This window comes from Oncorhynchus tshawytscha, linkage group LG05 (genome assembly GCF_018296145.1).
Source record: "Oncorhynchus tshawytscha isolate Ot180627B linkage group LG05, Otsh_v2.0, whole genome shotgun sequence".
Lineage (NCBI taxonomy): Eukaryota > Metazoa > Chordata > Actinopteri > Salmoniformes > Salmonidae > Oncorhynchus > Oncorhynchus tshawytscha.
In genome coordinates this window covers 33705843-33727243 of record NC_056433.1, presented here as the reverse complement: position 1 = coordinate 33727243, position 21401 = coordinate 33705843, and positions in this window count along the sequence as shown.

Here is a 21401-nt window from a genome sequence, read left to right as displayed (position 1 = left end):
TTTTTTAACAGTTTTTGCTTTCTCATGGGGTATTGTGGGATATCTTGGGGTATTGTGTGTAGATTTATGAGGGAAAAAACTATTTAATACATTTTAGAATAAGGCTGTAACGTAACAAAATGTGAAAAAAGTCAAGGGGTCTGAAAACTTTCCGAAAGTATGTGGATACCCCTTCAAATTAGTGGATTTGGCTATTTCAGCCTCACCCATTGCAAACAGGTGTATCAAATCGAGCATACAGCCTTGCAATTCCGATAGACTGTAAGTGCTGTTATTGGGAATTGGAAATGTCAAGGAGCAACAACTGCTCAGCCGCAAAGTGGTAGGCCACACAAGCTCACAGAACGGGACCTGCGAGTGCTGAAGTGCGTTGCGCATTAACATCATCTGTCCTCAGATGGGGGACACTCACTAACAAGTTCCAAACTTCCTCGTGAAGCAACATCAAACCAAGAACTGTTCGTTGGGAACTTCATGAAAATGGTTTACATGGCCAAGTAGCTGCACACAAGCCTAAGATCACCATGAGCAATGCCAAGCATCAGCTGGAGTGATGAATCATGCTTCACCATCTGGCAGTCCAACGGGCGAATCTGGGTTTGGCGGATATCAAGAGAACGCTTATTGTAGGTTTTATACTGTATTCTTGACATAGCTCATCCTAATATAAATACTACTGTACATATCATTTTCTTTTCCAATTTATATACTGTCTATACACACCACATATTTACAATTTATTGTTGTGACATTTCTTGATTTCTTTTTTTTTTGTGGTACAATTTTATTATTTGCCTTTGTATTGTATTTGCTAGACATTCTATTGCGCTGTTAACGTAAGCATTTCGCTGCACCTGCTATAAAACCTGCAAATACAGTATGTGTACGCGACCAATAAACTTTGATTTGATTTGGGGCTTTTTACATGGAAATGCCCACATCTCTTTATAATTTTTGGATTGTCTACCATAAAGAGAGTAAGTGAGACTCTCCATCTTTCTCTGGTTGCAGTATTGCTCATCCAATGCAGGTTTGGAGTGGAACCCGCTTGGAACTTTCAACATAATGTCATGTTATGTTATATTATACAATTTTAGTACACCCTGTAGTGTATCAAATGCTCCCACCCCAATTTTTCAAGAGGCTACCCTGAATACAATCCTCCAAACCTCCCACCCTTACATGCTGACCGGACCGGGATACGTCGCGTGCGCGAGCGACGCAAAATACATTTAGAAATCCATGTTATTCAATTATTGCACCCACACTGCTCACGTGTGTCAACGAGCGTCTGCGATGTCCAGGGCTAAAATAGAACTCCTTTCTATTTCTGACGCAGATCGCGCTGCAAGTCCTGCCTCTCCCATCTCATTGTTTTATAGAAGCAGGTACCCACGTGCCATCTCCTCATTGGTTATACCCACGTGGGTGATTGAAAGACCTGTTTTGCCGGTAGTCGTGGTAAATCAATTCATAAAAAATCCTACAATGTGATTTTCTGGATTTTGTTTTCTTCTCATTTCGCCTGTCATAGTTGAAGTGTACCTATGATGAAAATTACAGGCCTCTCATCTTTTTAAGTGGGAGAACTTGCACAATTGGTGGCTGACTAAATACTTTTTTGCCCCACTGTATCTCCTAAGGGTTCAGATTTGAAACACTAGTGTTTATTTTCCCGTCATCCTGAGTGCATTTAGTCATTTGAAATTGATGTGACTTTCCATGCCTTTTATTCAGATCAGTGTTAGGAATTTCTGTCACCTTACCTACATTTCAGCGTATCTGAACAGGACAGTTGATTGAAGAATTATTTTCAATTGCATGGTGTTGTTGTTACTCAACTATGTTGAGTTCATTAACTCTCTCAGAGGGAAAAGACATGGGAGGGGCCTCTATCATATTTCCAAGCTTACTTTGTTGCTGGTTGTTTTTTTTATGAATAGTTTGTTTTAATATCTATGTTTCCATGTGCATATTGATTGATTAACTGAACTTATACTATACAAAGATAAATAACTTACATTTTTCTAAACGTATCCAATCTGTAAGGGGTTGGATCTATTACTTGTGTTCAGGTTGTGGGTGATAAAATATTCCAATTGTTGGATGCTCTCTGGCTGGATTCTGATGGAAATTATTAATCGTGTCACAAACCAGTGTATTGTGATTTGTAGGTTTGATGTGGCCCATGAGCCAGGATTTTCAATCCACAATGTAGAGGATAACTTGGCAATAACTAAAGATCTTATGAAATGTATAATCTATGGTCATAAAGGGTTGACTTTTAATTGAAACGCAGTTACTTGGTGAAGGCTTCAGGAATATAAATGATTTAATGAAACAGCATGCCTCTGTAACTAAAAAACACAGTCATGGGTGGGTATCTCTCACAAAGGCATGCTGGGAAAACATACAAATACAACATACACACCCTGATCTGTTTCACCTGTCTTTGTGATTGCCTCCACCCCCCTCCAGGTGTCGCTCATCTTCCCCATTATCCCCTGTGTATTTATACCTGTGTTCTCTGTACCTTTGCCCCGCTTTCTGTAATAAACATTGTTACATCGACACGGTCTGCATCAGGGTCTTACCTTTATCCTGATGACAATGAGGCTTTACACTCTACAGTGTTAAAACAACACCCCCAGTCTATAGTGTAGTCTATAGTCTATAGTGTATAGTGCCTTGTGCTGAATAAACGTGTTCATGTGTTTAAAAAGTGTTACAGTAAATAAACATTTTCTGGTGTTTACAATCTAAACACTGTGATGCATTTTCGTTGATACGTCTTAATGCCTTGACTCGTTTAAAAAGTGTTGCGTCAGGTGTTAAGATCCCAAACACTTGGTTTTACAAAGTACATCCCAGGGGTTGCCAAACTGTTTTGTCCTGTGACCCCACATTTTGATATCGCATGGTTTTTGTGACCATAGCATGTAAAAAAAGTGATGTAATCAAAGGCCTATTACAAATCAGTCTAACAGGTCTTTTGACAGTATTTCAAGCTAAAGGAAGTATGGCTTTGAATGTGACTGAAATGCATCAGAAAGGCGTTGGGAAGTTCAGAAGATCATCAGGGAGTATTTGTGTATGATATTCAGTGTAAAAATGAACATCATTATTGATTTTTTTTTTACTCAAGCTGATTTAGTGCCTGGTCTTGTACACCCTGTTCTAATGAGTCCCATGGGGGATTGTGGAGGGCATTGAACACATACTGTACGTGTTCCTGAGAGTCTTATCTTTCAGTGATGGGGTCATATTATACAACGGGTGGTTCTAATCCTGAATGCTGATTGGTTAAAAGCGCATTCCAGCCGGAGTCTATTCCGCAAATTACCACTGGCCAAATCTATGACGAAAGTACCTATTTACTCTGTTGCATCTGACTGCGCAATCCACTGTTTCATCAGCCCAGGCAGGGAAGTTATAAACTTGATCTCCACTATAAAAACCATCTAGACATTAGCTCACATTTCTTTTAGACTAACATTTTGTTTTCAAGAGCAGAGATTTGTATAAATCTTGCTGTCTGTCTCTGACATTTTCAACATTGTTTCAATATTCAAATTCGCTCTCCAACTGTCCCATAGTAATGAATGTTCATGGGTCGGGAGTCGGGACGAGAGAGAGGCAGAGTTTCTCAGCCAATCGAAATCATGAATCAGCTGGCATAATTTTTATGGTTATATACAAAGAAACTAATTGAAGTGCAGCAAGTTTGCAGTCTTCCCAGCTTCAGTTTGAAGTTATTGTGTTAGCTGTGATGTTGTCTAGCTCCTCTGAGCAACAGTGTCCTAACGAGAGAGCACATTTTCTATGCCAGGAGAAATCGTGCCTCATTAGCTCATTGTTATGGATGTATCCAAATAAATGTCACTAGAAAACATCTTAAACAAATGCAGCTACCTTTGTTATTCTGTCTGTACTGTTTGATGTGACTGTAAATTAGCCATAGGTGGCTAGCTAGCAAGCAAGGGATAAGAATGTTGCCAGCCAGTATGCCAATGGAACATAGATACGGAACAAAAAGACACCGATTGAGTCGTGTCTCTGGCAATCGAACCAATGGAACGAACGACCAGCCCGGCTTGGGTAGCAACCCTAGAATTGTTTTTCGGGACTATATCCTGTGGAAGGATGAAATAGTATGAATAAATTCACCAAAATAACGTTTTTTAATGAAAATATGTAAATCATTATTTGAATATGTTGGTAACAACACCGTGCCAACATATCCTCCAAACACCGGCTTGAAGGAAGGAGAAAACATAAACTGCATCTAGCGGCTTCCAGAGGTTTCTGACAGAACCCCGGTACTCTCGTGACCCCCTTTTCAAATTAGGCAACCCCACATGGGGTTGCGACCCCCTGTTTGGGAAACACTGGTTTTCCAACTGTGAGGCAGCACATGAGAGCAAAGCAGCACGGAACAGAGCAACGTAGAGAGCTCCCATTGATTGCAGCACGGTAGGGGAGCATTGATTTCACGTGGAGGAGAAGAGAGGAGTCTGAACCCAGCGCAAGGAGGGAGGATCACACAGGAATATCAGCTCTTATACAGATAATCGTTTCCGTAGTCCCTTGGATAGGCCGGCTAATACAGGTTAGATAGGCCGGCTAATGGGATGGGTTAAGATATGGGATGGGTTAAGATATTACTTGTGTCACGTTCTGACCATAGTTCTTTTGTGTTTTCTTTGTTTTAGTGTTGGTCAGGACGTGAGCTGAGTGGGCATTCTATGTTGTGTGTCTAGTTTTCCCGTTTCTATGTTTGTCCTGATATGGTTCTCAATCAGAGGCAGGTGTTAGTTAGTCTTTGTCTCTGATTGGGAACCATATTTAGGTAGCCTGTTTTGTGCTGGGTTTTGTGGGTAGTTGTTTCTTGTCTTCTGTCTTTGTGTCTATGCACCAGATAGGACTGTTTCGGTTTTTCACATTTGTTGTTTTAGTATTTTGTCGTGTTCACGTTTATTGTCTTTATTAAACATGTTGAAGACTAACCACGCTGCGCTTTGGTCCGATCCTTCGTCCACAGAAGAAAGCCGTTACTGAACCACCCACCACAACAGGACCAAGCAGCATAATCAGGACTTGGGAGCGAGATCTGGACTAGATCACTACTTGGGAGGGGAGAGACAGGTGGGCTGCCGACCCAGGGAGAGTTCCGGAGCCCACCTGGGATTCTCTGGAGCAGTGTGAGGAGGGATACCGGCGAATGGAGTCAGCACGGCAGCACGGTAGGAAGCCCGAGAGGCAGCCCCAAAAATGTCTTGGGGGGAGGCACACAGGGAGTGTGGCGAAGCCAGGTAGGAGACCTGCGCCAACTTCCTGTGCTTACCGGAGATCGAGCGAGACCGGGCAGGCACCGTGTTATGCTGTGGAGCGCACGGTGTCCCAGGTGCGGGTGCATAGCCCGGTGCGGTACATTCCAGCTCCTCATATCAGCCAGGCTAGAGTGGGCATTTAGCCAGGTGCCATGAAGCCGGCTCTACGCATCTGGTCTCCAGTGCGTCTCCTTGGGCCGGCGTACATGGCACCAGCCTTACGCATGGTGTCCCCGGTTCGCCAGCACAGCCCAGTGCGGGCTAATCCACCTCGCCGCACTGGCAGGGCGACCGGGAGCATTCAACCAGGTAATGTTGGGCAGGCTCGGTGCTCAAGAGCTCCAGTGCGCCTGCACGGTCCGGTCTATCCAGTACCACCTCCACGCACCAGCCCTCTGGTGGCAGCCCTCCGCACCAGGCTGTCTCTCCGTCTCATCCCTACGGGTGCTCCCGCCTTTTCAGCGCTGCCAGAGCCTCCCTCCTCTCCAGCGCTGCCAGAGTCTCCCGCCTGTCCAGAGCTGCCAGAGTCTCCCGCCTGTCCAGAGTCTCCCGCCTGTCCAGAGCTGCCAGAGTCTCCCGCCTGTCCAGAGCTGTCCAGAGTCTCCCGCCTGTCCAGAGCTGCCAGAGTCTCCCGCCTGTCCAGAGCTGCCAGAGTCTCCCGCCTGTCCAGAGCCGCCAGAGTCTCCCGCCTGTCCAGAGCCGCTAGAGTCTCCCGCCTGTCCAGAGCCGCTAGAGTCTCCCGCCTGTCCCAGAGCCGCCTGTAGAGTCTCCCGCATGTCCAGAGCCGCCAGAGTCTCCCGCCCGTCCAGAGCCGCCAGTCTCCCGCCCGTCCAGAGCCGCCAGAGTCTCCCGCCCGTCCAGAGCCGCCAGAGTCTCCCGTCCGTCCAGAGCCGCCAGAGTCTCCCGCCCGTCCAGAGTCGCCAGAGTCTCCCGCCCGTCCAGAGCCGCCAGAGCCGCCAGTCTGCAAGGAGCCGCCAGTCAGCCGGGATCTGCCAGAGCCGCCAGTCAGCCGGGATCTGCCAGAGCCGCCAGTCAGCCGGGATCTGCCAGAGCCGCCAGTCAGCCGGGATCTGCCAGAGCCGCCAGTCAGCCGGGATCTGCCAGAGCCGCCATTCAGCCGGGATCTGCCAGAGCCACCATTCAGCCAGGATCTGCCAGAGCCGCCATTCAGCCGGGATCTGCCAGAGTCGCCATTCAGCCGGGATCTGCCAAAGCCGTCAGTCAGCCGGGATCTGCCAGAGCCATCAGTCAGCCAGGAGCTGCCAGAGCCGTCCACCAGCCTGAGCTACCCCTTGGTCCTGAGCTACCCCTCGGTCCTGAGCTACCCCTCGGTCCTGAGCTACCCCTCGGTCCTGAGCTACCCCTCGGTCCTGAGCTACCCCTCGGTCCGGAGCTGCCCCTCGGTCCGGAGCTGTCCCTCGGTCCGGAGCTGCCCCTCAGTCCGGAGGAGTTTGTTTAGTCCAGTGGGGCCCTTTAGTAGGGTTGCCAGTCCAAGGTCGGTGGCGAGGGTCGCCGTTCCTAGGAGGAGACTAAAGCGGACATAGACTATGGTGGAGTGGGGTCCACGTCCTGTGCCAGAGTCGCCACCGCGGACAGCTGCCCACCCAGACCCTCCCCTATAGGTTCCGGTTTTGTGGCCGGAGTCCGCACCTTGGGGGGGAGGGGTACTGTCACGTTCTGACCATAGTTCTTTTGTGTTTTCTTTGTTTTAGTGTTGGTCAGGACGTGAGCTGAGTGGGTATTCTATGTTGTGTGTCTAGTTTTCCCATTTCTATGTTTGGCTTGATATGGTTCTCAATCAGAGGCAGGTGTTAGTCATTGTCTCTGATTGGTAGCCTGTTTTGTGTTGGGTTTTGTGGGTGGTTGTTTATTGTCTTTGTGTCTATGCACCAGATAGGACTGTTTCGGTTTTTCACATTTGTTGTTTTGGTATTTTGTAGTGTTCACTTTTATTGTCTTTATTAAACATGTTGAACACTAACCACGCTGCACTTTGGTCCGATCCATCGTCCACAGAAGAAAGCAGTTACAACTTGGAGATAAACAGTGAATCAATGAGAGACTTTGAGGACTATGGTTAATTCAGAATAATAAACCGAGTGGTTTGAGCCATGAATACTGATTGTCTGAAAGTAGGCTTGGATGCTATACTGTACAGTATATACCCTACTCCGGGTATTTGGAACTAGCTACAGGATGGTTTTTCAATACCGTCAATATCGTTTAAACTAAACTAAGCAAAAAAGGACCCTGTCTTTCAAAGATAATTTGAAAAAAATCAAATAACTTCACAGATTTTCATCATAAAGGGTTTAAACACTGTTTTCCATGCTTGTTCAATGAACCATAAACCATTAATGAACATGCACCTGTGGAACGGTCGTTAAGACACTAAGAGCTTACAGACGGTAGGCAATTAAGGTCACAGTTATGAAAACCTAGGACACTAAAAAAGCCTTTCTACAGACTCTGAAAAACACAAAAGGAAAGATGCCCAGGGTTCCTGCTCATCTGCGTGAACGTTTCAAAGGCATGCTTCAAGGAGGCATGAGGACTACAGACGTGGCCAGGGCAATAATTTGCAATGTCCGTAATGTGAGACGCCTAAGTCAGCACTACAGGGAGACAAGATGGACAGCTTATCGTCCTCGCAGTGGCAGACCACATGTTACAACACCTGCTTAGGATTGGTACATCCGAACATCACACCTTCGGGACAGGTACAGGATGACAACAACTCTCAGAGTTAAACCAGGAACACACAATGCCTCCATCAGTGCTCCGACTGTCCGTAATAGGCTGAGAGAGACTGGACTGAGGGCTTGTAGGCCTGTTGTAAGGCAGGTCCTCACCAGACATCACCGGCAACAATGTCGCCAATGGGCACAAATCCACCGTTGCTGGACCAGACAGGACTGGCTACTGACGAGTCGCGGTTTTGTCTCACCAGGGGTGATGGTCGTATATACGTTTATCGTCGAAGGAATGAGCATTACACCGAGGCCGGTACTCTGGAGTGGGATACATTTGGAGGTGAAGGGTCCGTCATGGTCTGGGGTGGTGTGTCACAGCATCATCGGACTGAGCTTGTTATTATTGCAGTCAATCTCAATGCAGTGCGTTACAGGGAAGACATCCTCCTTCCTCATGTGGTACCCTTCCTGCGGGCTCATCCTGACATGACCCTCCAGCAAGACAATGCCACCAGCCATACTGCTCGCTCTGTGCATGATTTCCTGCAAGACAGGAAGGTCAGGGTTCTGCCACGGCCAGCGAAGAGCCCGGATCTCAATCCCAATGAGCACGTCTGGGACCTGTTGGATTGGAGGGTCAGGGCTAAGGCCATTCCCCCCAGAAATGTCTGGGAACTAGCAGGTGCCTTGGTGGAAGAGTGGGGTAACATCTCACAGCAAGAACTGGCAAATCTGTTGCAGTCCATGAGGAGGTGATGCACTGCAGTACTTCATACAAATGTTTACACATTTTAAGTTTGATGAAAGTAAACGCAGTTGACAGTGAGAAGACGTTTCTTTTTTTGCTGAGTTTATTTCTTTTAAGTGTTTCAAAACGTTTTATTTTGAAAGTCAACAGTGATTTTTTGCTTCAATGGAGTGATCAAAAATGTGCAACTATAGTGCAACGCATTCGGCAGAAAATAGCTTCATTTTCATCCGATGACAACAAAAGTGCAACGTTATTTGCATGGCCATCATATTTCTAATGTTTATTATATACTTTTTTTGCCAGCTACATTTCCTAATGTTTTGCTTAAAGTTAATCTTTCATTTTACCAGAGAAATGTAGGTTGGATACACCGAGAAAAGTACAGGAGAAAAGTAGCTACACATCAGTCGGAGCGCTGCCTGCTGATAGAATGCCTGTGGAGAAAATTAGTCTTAATTAAATTAAATTTAAATTTAAATAATTTTATATCTGTGTTTATAAAACGTACAAAGATATTCACATCCTGCATGAAAAATACATAATTCTGCATTAGCGTGACCGCTAAGTTTATCTTGCTAGTTATCCAAGTATTCTGCTGAATTAATAAGCTGACTGGGCATCATTGTGTTCGTGTTCTGCCATGTTTGAGACCTTTGGATGAGATATTGCGTTTTTCTCCATTCTGTTTTGGGCCGGTCTTCTCCTCCTCCCTCCCCTCCAAGCAGTGCAGGAAGGCCAGTTGCCCTAGCAACTCCAGACTCCACACAGACAATACTTACACATGCTGCTCCAGAGCCAGTACTGTACTGTTCTTCCTTCAGACAAGCATGCATCAAAACTGGATTTTTCATGCTCAACATTTTCCTGTGTGTGTCAAGAATGGTCCACCACCAAAAGGATATGCAGCCAACTTTACACAACTGTGGGAAGCATTGGCGCCAACATGGGTCAGCACCCCTGTGGAATGCTTTGGACACATTGTTGAGTCCATGCCCCGACGATTTGAAGCTGTCCCGAGGGCAAAAGGACGAACCCTTACCCTTCTGGCCCGTAGCCTTGTGTGACATCAACTGTACCACAAAAGCATGCTGAAGTGGCAAAGTCGATATCCACGTTTATAAACACAGGGTCGCTACTCTCTCTCTCTCTCTCTCTCTCTCTCTCTCAGGGTCATGACAAGTGTGTGAGTGGTGTGTGTCAGAGAGCTAGATTGAGTGTGTTTGTGAGTGATGTATGCATTTGCCCATGCAGCCACTTAGGCCGCCCTGAGAGATTGAATCCGCCTGTGAGTGGACTCTCCTCCACAGCATATCCACCCCATCAACAGGCCTATTAAGATTCAGCCTGGCTGCTTAGAGCACCACAACTCTGACACAACTTCAGCAGACAGGGTGACATAGTAATGCATGCACAAACACATGCATGACACACACACACACACACACACACACACACACACACACACACACACACACACACAGGGGCATAAGCGTTATTTATTCGTAGATATTTCCCCTGTGATAATCTCACGAAAGTCCCACAGTTCTGCATGGTGCTGTATAAAGACGGCTCCCAGCATCAACTTCTCTATCAGACCATATGATGCTGTAACGCCCACGAGGTAATCATACCCCCTTCCTCATGTCCTCCTTCACTTCCTCTCATCTCTCCACAGCATGCTCAATGTCAGTGTAGTAGATTATTACGGACGAAGTATGAACGTTTATCATTAGTAAGTGGATGCATAGTATGGGAGACCATCGCAAACACTGTCATTAGTTCTTTTGCGCTCTCTTTTTCTCTTTCTCTACCCTTATGTGAACTTATGTGTCCTCTCACTGTCAACTGCATTTATTTTCAGCAAACTTAACATGTGAAAATATTTGTATGAACATAGGATTCAACAACTGAGACATACACTGAACAAGTTCGACAGACATGTGACTAACAGAAATGGAATAATGTCTCCTGAACAAGGGGGGAGGGGGGGGTGTCAAAATCAAAAGTAACAGTCAGTATCTGGAATGGCCACCAGCTGCATTAAGTTCTGCAGTGCATCTCCTCCTCATGGACTGCACCAGATTTGTCAGTTCTTGCTGTGAGATGTTAAAAAGTGTTTAGTCAGGTGTTAAGATCCCAAACACTTGGTTTTACAAAGTACATCCCAGGGGTTGCCAAACTGTTTGGTCCTGTGACCCCACATTTTGATATCGCAGGGTTTTTGTGACCATAGCATGTAAAAAAAGTGATGTAATCAAAGGCCTATTACAAATCAGTCTTTTGACAGTATTTCAAGCTAAAGGAAGTATGGCTTTGAATGTGACTGAAATGCATCAGAAAGGCGTTGGGAAGTTCAGAAGAACATCAAGGGAGTAATTGTGTATGATATTCAGTGTAGAATTGAACATCATCATTGATGCTGATTTTTTTTTACTCAAGCTGATTTAGTGCCTGGTCTTGTACACCCTGTTCCATGGGGGATTGTGGAGGGCATTGAACACATACTGTATGTGTTCCTGAGAGTCTTATCTTTCAGTGATGGGGTCATATTATACAACGGGTGGGTCTAATCCTGAAAGCTGATTGGTTAAAAGCGCTCTTGATCTCCACTATAAAAACCATCTAGACATTATCTCACATTTCTTTTAGACTAACATTTTGTTTTCAATAGCAGAGATTTGTATCAATCTTGCTGTCTGTCTCTGACATTTTCAACATTGTTTCAATATTCAAATTCGCTCTCCAACTGTCCCATAGTAATGAATGTTCATGGGTCGGGAGTCGGGACGAGAGAGAGGCAGAGTTTCTCAGCCAGTCGAAATCATGAATCAGCTGGCATAATTTTTATGGTTATATACAAAGAAACTAATTGAAGTGCAGCAAGTTTGCAGTCTTCCCAGCTTCAGTTTGAAGTTATTGTGTTAGCTGTGATGCTGGCTAGCTCCTCTGAGCAACAGTGTCCTAACGAGAGAGCACATTTTCTATGCCAGGAGAAATCGTGCCTCATTAGCTCATTGTTATGGATGTATCCAAATAAATGTCACTAGAAAACATCTTAAACAAATGCAGCTACCTTTGTTATTCTGTCTGTACTGTTTGATGCGACTGTAAATTAGCCATAGGTGGCTAGCTAGCAAGCAAGGGATAAGAATGTTGCCAGCCAGTATGCCAATGGAACACTTAAAATGAACGACTGGGTCTTGTCCATAGATACAGAACAAAACGACTGAACGATTGAGTCGTGTCTCTGGAAACCGAACCAATGGAACGAACGACCAGCCGGCTTGGGAAGCAACCGTAGAATTGTTTTTCGGGACTATATCATGTGGAAGGACGAAATAGTATGAATAAATTCACCAAAATAATGTTTTTGAATTAAAATATGTACATCATTATTTGAATATGTTGGTAACAACACTGTGCCTTCATATCCTCCAAACACTGGCTTCTCAGGAATAATCACTTAAATATGTTGTAGCTTAAACCATTCAAAAGATAGAGCCACATTTGAAGGAAGGAGAAAACAGAAACTGCATCTAGCGGCTACCAGAGGATGCTGACATAACCCCGGTAATCTCGTGACCCCATTTTCAAATTAGGCAACCCCACATGGGGTTGCGACCCCCTGTTTGGGAAACACTGGTATTTCCCCTGTGAGGCAGCGCATGAGAGCAAAGCGGCATGGAGCAGAGCAACGTAGAGAGCTCCCATTGATTGCAGCACGGTCGGGGAGCATTGATTTCATGTGGAGGAGAAGAGAGGAGTCTGAATCCAGCGCAAGGAGGGAGGATCACACAGGAAAATCAGCTCTTATACAGTTCATCGTTTCCGTAGTCCCTCGGATAGGCCGGCTAACACAGGTTAGATAGGCCGGCCAATACTACTGAGTATGAGTCAATGTAATGGGTTAAGATATTACTTGGAGATAAACAGTGAATCAATGAGAGACTTTGGGGACTATGGTTAATTCAGAATAATAAACCGAGTGGTTTGAGCCATGAATACTGATTGGCTGAAAGAAGGCTTGGATGCTATACTGTACAGTATGTACCGTGCACCGGGTATTTGGAACTTGCCACAGGATGGTTATTCAATACCGTCAATATCGTTTAAACTAAACTCAGCAAAAAAAACAAACGTCCCTTTTTCAGGACCCTGTCTTTCAAAGATAATTTGAAAAAAAATCAAATAACTAAACAGATTTTCATCATAAAGGGTTTAAACACTGTTTCCAATGCTTGTTCAATGAACCATAAACAATTAATGAACATGCACCTGTTGAACGGTCGTTAAGACACTAACAGCTTACAGACTGTAGGCAATTAAGGTCATACTCATGAAAAAATTTAGGACACTAAAAAGGCCTTTCTGCAGACTCTGAAAAACACAAAAAGAAAGATGCCCAGGGTCCCTGCTCATCTGCGTGAATGTGCCATAGGCATGCTGCAAGGAAGCAAGAGGACTGCATACGTGGCCAGGGCAATAATTTGCCAGGGCTAGGGCCATTCCCCCCAGAAATGTCTGGGAACTAGTAGGTGCCTTGGTGGAAGAGTGGGGTAACATCTCACAGCAAGAAATGGCCTTAGCCCTCACCCTCCAATCCAACAGGTCCCAGACGTGCTCAATGGGATTGAGATCTGGGCTCTTCGCTGGCCGTAGCAGAACACTGACATTCCTTTCTTGCAGGAAATCACGCACAGAACGAGCGCTATGGCTGGTGGCATTGTCATGCTGAAAGGTCATGTCAGGATGAGCCTGCAGGAAGGGCACCACATGAGGGAGGAGGATGTCTCCCTGTAACACACAACGTTGAGATTGCCTGCAATGACAACAAGCTCAGTCCGATGATGCTGTGACACACCGCCCCAGACTATGACGGATCCTCCACCTCCAAATTGATACCGCTCCAGATTACAGGCCTCGGTGTAACGCTCATTCCTTCGACGATAAACGCGAATCCGACCATCGTCGGTGAAGAGCACTTTTTGCCAGTCCTGTCTGGTCCAGCGACGGTGGGTTTGTGCCAATAGGCGACATTGTTGCCGGTGATGTCTGGTGAGGACCTGCCTTACAACAGGCCCACAAGCCCTCAGTCCAGCCTCTCTCAGCCTATTACGGACATTCGGAGCACTGATGGAGGGATTGTGCGTTCCTTGGGTAACTCGGGCAGTTATTGTTGCCATCCTGTACCTGTCCTGCTGGTGTGATGTTCGGATGCACCGATCCTGTGCAGGTGTTGATACAAGTGGTCTGCCACTGCGAGGACAATCAGCTATCCGTCCTGTCTCCCTGTAGCGCTGTCTTAGCCGTCTCACATTACGGACATGGCAATTTATTGCCCTGGCCACATCTGCAGTCCTCATGCCTCCTTGAAGCATGCCTAAGGCATGTTCACACAGATGAGCAGGGACCCTGGGCATCTTTCTTTTGGTGTTTTTTAGAGTCAGTAGAAAGGCCTCCTTAGTGCCGTAAGTTTTCATATCTGTGACCTTAATTTCCTACCGTTTGTATGCTATTAGTGTCTTAACGACCGTTCCACAGGTGCATGTTCATGAAATTATTATGGTTCATTGAACCAGCATGGGAAACAGTGTTTAAACCCTTTACAATGAAGATTTGTGAAGTTATTTGGATTTTTTACAAATTATCTTTGAAAGACAGGGTCCCGAAAATGGAACATTTCTTTTTTTGCTGAGCTTATATTCCACAGGAGGCTGCGAAGGGTAGAATGGCCCATAATTATGTCCGGAACGGAACAAATGGAATGGCATCAAACACCTAAAAAACATGTTCCTAATGTATTTGATACCATTCCACTGATTCCGCTCCAGTCATTAACCCGAGCCCGTTCTCCCCAATTAAAGTGCCATCAACCTCCCGTGATATATTCCATTCACCGTACAGTAGCCCTGCCGTTCCTCAGACACCATGTTAACAAGACTAGCGCTCAACATAATTAATGTGGCCCATAGTTTTTAAGGCAGCGCTGGGAGAATTCCAAGATGGATGGACCATGGCACGCTCAATTTATTCTCCATGACAGGGTAGGTCTTTAAGCACGTGTGTGTGTGGTGTGTGTGTGTGTGTCTGTGTACCGTATTCTTTCTCCGTGCTAAGGTGGGTCTTAAAGCATGGGGAGATTTATATGAGAACAAAGTCTACTAGTCTGCCTCATCACCCCGGCATTTGTGATTAATTTAATTCTGCCGTTTCATACCCCTCCCTCCTTCCCTCGAACAAACGTAATCTCATTATATTATACCCACTGTCTGTTGTTCTTTTCATTAGGCCTGTCCTGCCTCGAAAATTGTGAAAAGAAATAGACATGCATGAGGTGAATTGTATCAGCTTGTTGTTATAGGAATAGGAGCCATTCTCACACAATGGGGTTCCAATATACACTGCATTGGCTAGTCCCATTTCATTTTTCATTTTAGGGTCATTTTAACTAAAAATCTATGTTAGATATGCCATGTTTCTTTCTCTAGGTATCATATTTAACTAAAAACGACATTTAAAAAAAATGAACTCATGCAAAACCAATGACAGTGTGGACATAGAGAGCAGGGCGAGTTTTCAATTGCATTTTGGAGTTTATGGATGAGAGATGGAGGGATGGAGAAGAGGAGAGAGATTGTGTGTGTGTGAGAGTGAGATGGCGAGAGAGAGACAGAAAGAGAGGGGGAAGGAGGAGGTGTGTGAGGGTGTGTTTGAGAAGAAGAGAGTGTCTTTGTGTGTGAATATGTCTCTGTTTGTCCGTGAGACAGAAATAGGTGTGTGTTTGTGTGGGTGCGAGAACGAGCGAATGAGAGTGTGCATGCTCAAATGATGCCCTATGCCCTTTTTAGTGCACTACTGTCGGACCTAGAAGCATAAGCATAAGCATTTCGCTACCCTCCCAATAAAATCTGCTAACCATGTGTATGTGACCAATAAAATCTGATTTGATTTGATTTACTTTTACCAGAGCCCTACATGTGCCATTTGGGGGACAGTCTGAGTACGCAGGCCAGCCAGGGTAGAGAAACTCAGAAAGAACCAATTTGATTGGTCACGTACACATATTGTGAAATGCTTGTGTTTCTAGCTCCGACAGTGCAGTAATACCTAACAATACAAAACACACAAATAAAAAAAAATACAAAGAAAGGAATTCATAAATATCAGGATGAGCAAGGTCAGATCCCAGAATATAAATATATATGATAGTTTCTAGACAGTATGGACAGTATATCAATCGAAAAGTTGTGTACAGCAGTGGTTATATACAACAAGATGAGATTTGACTAGATTACAGTACATACAGTGCATTTGGAAAGTATTCACCTTTCCAAATGACTTTTTCACATTTTGTTACCTTAAGAGCCTTATTCTAAAATGGACTAAATTGTTTTCTTTCCTCATCAATCTACACACAACACCCCATAATAACAAAGCAAAAACAAGTTTTTTGCAACGTATTTAAAATCAAAAACAGAAATATGACATTTACATAAGTATTCAGACCCTTTACTCAGTACTTTGTTGAAACACCTTTGGAAGCAATTACAGCCTCGTCTCTTCTCGGGTATGGCGCTACAAGCTTGTCACAACTGTATTAGGGAGATTCTCCCATTCTTCTCTGCAGATCCTCTCAAGCTCTATCAGGTTGGATGGGGAGTGTCGATGTATAGCAATTTTCAAGTCTCTACAGAGATGTTCAATTGGGTTCAAGTCTGGGCTCAGGCTGGGCCACTCAAGGACATTCAGAGACTTGTCCCGAAGCCATTCCTGCTTTGTTTTGGCTGTGTGCTTAGGGTTGTTATCCTATTGGAAGGTGAACCTTTGCCCCAGTCTGAGGTCCTGAGCCCTCTGGAGCAGGTTTTCATCAAGGATCTCTCTGTACTTTGCTTCTTTCATCTTTCCCTCAAACCTGACGCAGTCTCCCAGTCCCTGCCATTGAAAAACATTGAAAAACATCCCCACAGCATGATGCTGCCACCACCATGCTTCACTGTAAGGATAGTGCTAGGTTTCCTCCAGATGTGACGCTTGGCATTCAGGCCAAAGAGTTCGACCTTGCTTTCATCAGGCCAAAGAATATTGTTTTTCATGGCCTGAGAGTCCTTTAGGTGCTTTTGAGTGCTGCAGAGATGGTTGTCCTTCTGGAAGGTTCTCCCAACTCTGGAGCTCTGTCAGACTGACCATCAGGTTCTTGGTCACCTCTCTGACCAAGGTCCTTCTCCCCCGTTTGCTCAGTATGTCTGGACAGCCAGCTCTAGGAAATGTATTAGTGGTTCCAAACTTCTTCCATTTAAGAATGATGGGGGCCGCTGTGTTCTTGGGGACCTTCAATACTTCAGACATTTGTTGGTACCCTTCCCCAGATCTGTGCCTCAACACAATCCTGTCACGGAGCTCTACGGAAAATTCCTTCGGCCTCACGGCCTGGTTTTTGCTCTAACAAGCACTGTCAACTGTGTGACCTTATATAGACAGGTGTGTGTCTTTCCAAATCATGTCCAATCATTTGAATTTACCACAGGTGGACTCCAATCAAGTTGTAGAAACATCAAGGATGATCATCAGAAACAGGATGCACCTGAGCTCAATTTCGAGTCTCATAGCAAAGGGTCTGAATTCTTATGTACATTGTGTTTCTGTTTTTATTTTTCATACATTTTCAAAAAATTCAAAAAAAATCTTCTTCGGAATCAGTGTCCGATTAGCATGAGGTTGTAAGAAACAAGAACATTTCCCAGGACATAGACATGTCTGATATTGTCCGAAAGCTTAAATTCTTGTTTCTAAATTCTAACTGCACTGTCCAATTTACAGTAGCTATTTCAGTGAAATAATACCATGCTATTGTTTGAGGAGAGTGCACAATTTTGAACATGAAAAGTTATTGATAACAAATTAGGCACATTTGGGCAGTTTTGATACAACATTTGAACCGAAATGCAATGGTTCATTGGATCAGTCTAAAACTTTGCACATACACTGATGCTATCTAGTGGCCAAATTCTGAATTGCACCGGGTCTGGAATAACACATATTGGCCTTTCTCGTGCATTTCAATGATGATGGGACAAAAAAAATACAAAAGAACAGTTGTTTTTTTCTTTGTATTATCTTTTACCAGATCTATTGTGTTATATTCTCCTACATTCCTTTCGCATTTCCATAAACGTCAAAGTGTTTCCTTTCAAATGGTACCAAGAACATGCACATCCTTGCTTCAGGGCCTGAGCTATAGGCAGTTAGATTTGGTTATGTCATTAGGCGAAAATTGAAAAATAGGGGCTAATCCTTAAGATGTTCAAGTGACAAGGGTTCAATGACTATGTACATAGGGCAGCATTCCCTAAGATGCAGGGTAAAGTACCTGTTGGTAGCCATCTAGTAACTGTGACTAAAGTTCAGGGCAGGGTACTGGGCGGAGGCCAGCTAGTGGTGACTATATAACAGTCTGATGGCCTGGAGATAGAAGCTGTTTTTCAGTCTCTCGGTTCCAGCTTTGATGCACCTGTACTGTCTCAGTCTTCTATATGGTAGCGAGGTGAACAAACCGTGGCTCTGGAGGCCTTTCTGTGACATGCTGTAGATGTCCTGGAGGGCAGGCAGTGTGCCCAGCCCAGTCCAGCACAGCCATGCTACAGTGCGGGGAAGGCAGCCATGGTGTTGTAGAGTAGCAGCAGCTTGGCGGATGGAGCTTTTAATTGACTCACAGCGACTTTCAGCCCCTATAGCGGAGGGAGGCCATGAAGTAAGTGAATGGAATTATGCTTTTGTTTCTAACAGAAGGGGTTTCATTAAGGAACACAATAAACCAAGCTGTTGCCTTCCTCCTCTCCTCTCCTCTCATTTCCATCTCTATATTTCCTTCTCCTTTCCCGCAGTGCTGTTGCATGCTTACAGGTGAAGGTCTCAAGCCACTGCCTTTTTAGTTTACCGGCTAGCTAACTGCAGTCATTTTCAGTACAGAGCCTGCCCTGCACACTATAGTACACAGTCATGACTGCATGTAATCAGGGTTTGAATATAATGTTGGATTAGTAGTAAGTAGTAAAATGACAGCTCTGCTTCTAGCTTCTAAGCAACATTGCAGTATCAAAAAAATGTTGTGGATTATTTCTTACAATATTAGCTCAGATTGTTTGGAGTGTTTTTAAATACAGCCGGAAATAACTTTTGGATATCAGCGCCCCGGTAACTCACCAGCATTACGACCAGGAATATGACTTTCCCGAATTGGATCCTTTGTTCGTATCCCACATAGCAATTGAACTTATTCCAGAGACTGCTCCAAAACACAGCTGGCGGAGAAGAGATATTTGGAGTGGACTTCTCGTCTGACTCAGGAGGCGTGCACACCATCCACCACTTCCGAGTATATTACTCGCTAATGTTCAGTCTCTGAATAATAAAGTAGATAAGCTCAGGGTGAGGATCTCCTTCCAGAGAGACATCAGGGATTGTAACATAATCTGTTTCACTGAAACATGGTTCTCTCAGGATATCCTTTTTGGGATAGGGGGCAGCATTTTCACTTTTGGATGAATAGCGTGCCCAGAGTGCATCCTCACTGCATCCTACTCTGTCCCAGATGCTAATATATGCAATACATTATTAGTATTGGGTTAGAAAACACTCTGAAGTTTCTAAAATTGTTTGAATGATGTCTCTGAGTATAACAGAACTCATATGGCAGGCGAAAACCGGAGGAAAATCCAACCAGGAAGTGGGACATCTGAGGTTTGTCGTTTTTCAAAGCTTGGCCTACCGAATACACATTGAGATTTGGATAAAGTTGCACTTCCTACGGCTTCCACTAGATGTCAACCGTCTTTAGAAACTAGAATGAGTATTCTACTATAAAGGAGGGGCTCATGAGACCTGTTTGAGTCAGTGGTCTGGCAGAGAGCCTTGGTCTCATGACGCGCACTCCCGACAGAGTTACCTCTCGTTCCAGTGCTTTTCTTCAGACAAAGGAATTCTCCGGTTGGAACATTATTGATGTTTTATGTTAAAAACATCCAAAAGATTGATTCCATACATCGTTTGACACGTTTCTAAAGGACTGTAATGGAACTTTTCGAGTTTTTGTCTGGACGAAGTGCCTGCGCCTCATTAAGATGGATTACTGGGCTGAACACACTCACAACAAGTGGCTATTTGGACATAAATGATGGACTTTATGGAGCTTTATGGAACAAATCAGTCATTCATTGTCGAACTGGGATTCCTGGGAGTGCCTTCGGATGAAGATCATCAAAGGTAAATGTATATATATGGTGTAATTTCTAACTTCTGTTGACTCCAAAATGGTAGATATTCCTCTGGCTGTTTTGGCTTCTGAGCGCCGTTCTCAGATTATGCTTTTTCCGTAAAGTTTTTGAAATCTGACACAGCGGTTGCATTAAGGAGAAGTCTATATTTAATTCTGTGAATAACAGTTGTATCTTTCATCAATGTTTATTATGAGTATTTCTGCAAAATCACCGGATGTTTTGGAATCAAAATATTACTGCACGTAACGCGCCAATGTAAACTGAGATTTTTGGATATAAATATGCACATTATCGAATAAAACATACATGTATTGTGTAACATGATGTCCTATGAGTATCATCTGAGGAAGATCATCAAAGGTTAGTGATTCATTTTATCTATATATCTGATTTTTGTGACTTTGGCTGGAAAATGGCTGTGTGTGTTTTTGTGACTCTGACCTAACATAATCATATGTTGTGCTTTCGCTGTAAAGCATTTTTTAAATTGGACACGATGGGTAGATGAACAAGATGTTTATCTTTCATTTGCTGTCTTCTTCCGGGAAGAAGAAAAGCGGGGGTGTATGTTTCATGATTAATTTCTCATGGTGTGATTGTGATAACATACAGAATCTCAAGTACTTTTGTTCACCCGACCTAGAATACCCCACAATCAAATGCCGAGCGTATTACCTCCCAAGATAATTCACTTTGGTTATAGTCACAGCTGTGTATTTTCCCCCTCAAGTCGATACCTCGACAGCCCTTAAAATACATGTAACTACACTGGACTTTATGCAAACTGGAAACCACATAACCTGAGGCCGCATTTATTGTAGCTGGGGATTTTAACACATTTGAGGAAAACGCTACCGAAGTTCTACCAACACATTGTCTGTAGCACTTGCTCTGAAAAAACATTGAACCACTGCTACTCAACTTTTCGAGATGCCTACAAAGTCCTCCCATGCCCCCCCCTTCGGCAAATCTGATCATGACTCCATTTTGCTCCTCCCTTCCTATAGGCAGAAACTCAAACAGGAAGTACCAGTGCTAAGGTCTATTCAACGCTGGTCTGACCAATCAGAATCACGTGGACTGGGATGTGTTCTGGGTAGCTTCTGAGACTAATATTTACAAATACATGGATACAGTGACTGAGTTCATCTGGAAGTGTATAGGATATGTTGTACCCACTGTGATTATTTAAACCTACCCAAACCAGAAACCGTGCATAGATGGACGCATTTGCGTAAAACTGAAAGCGCGAACCACCGCATTTAACCATGGCAAAGTGACTGGGAATATGGCCGAATACAAACAGTGTGGTTATTCCCTCCATAAGGTTATCAAACATGCAAGACATCAGTAC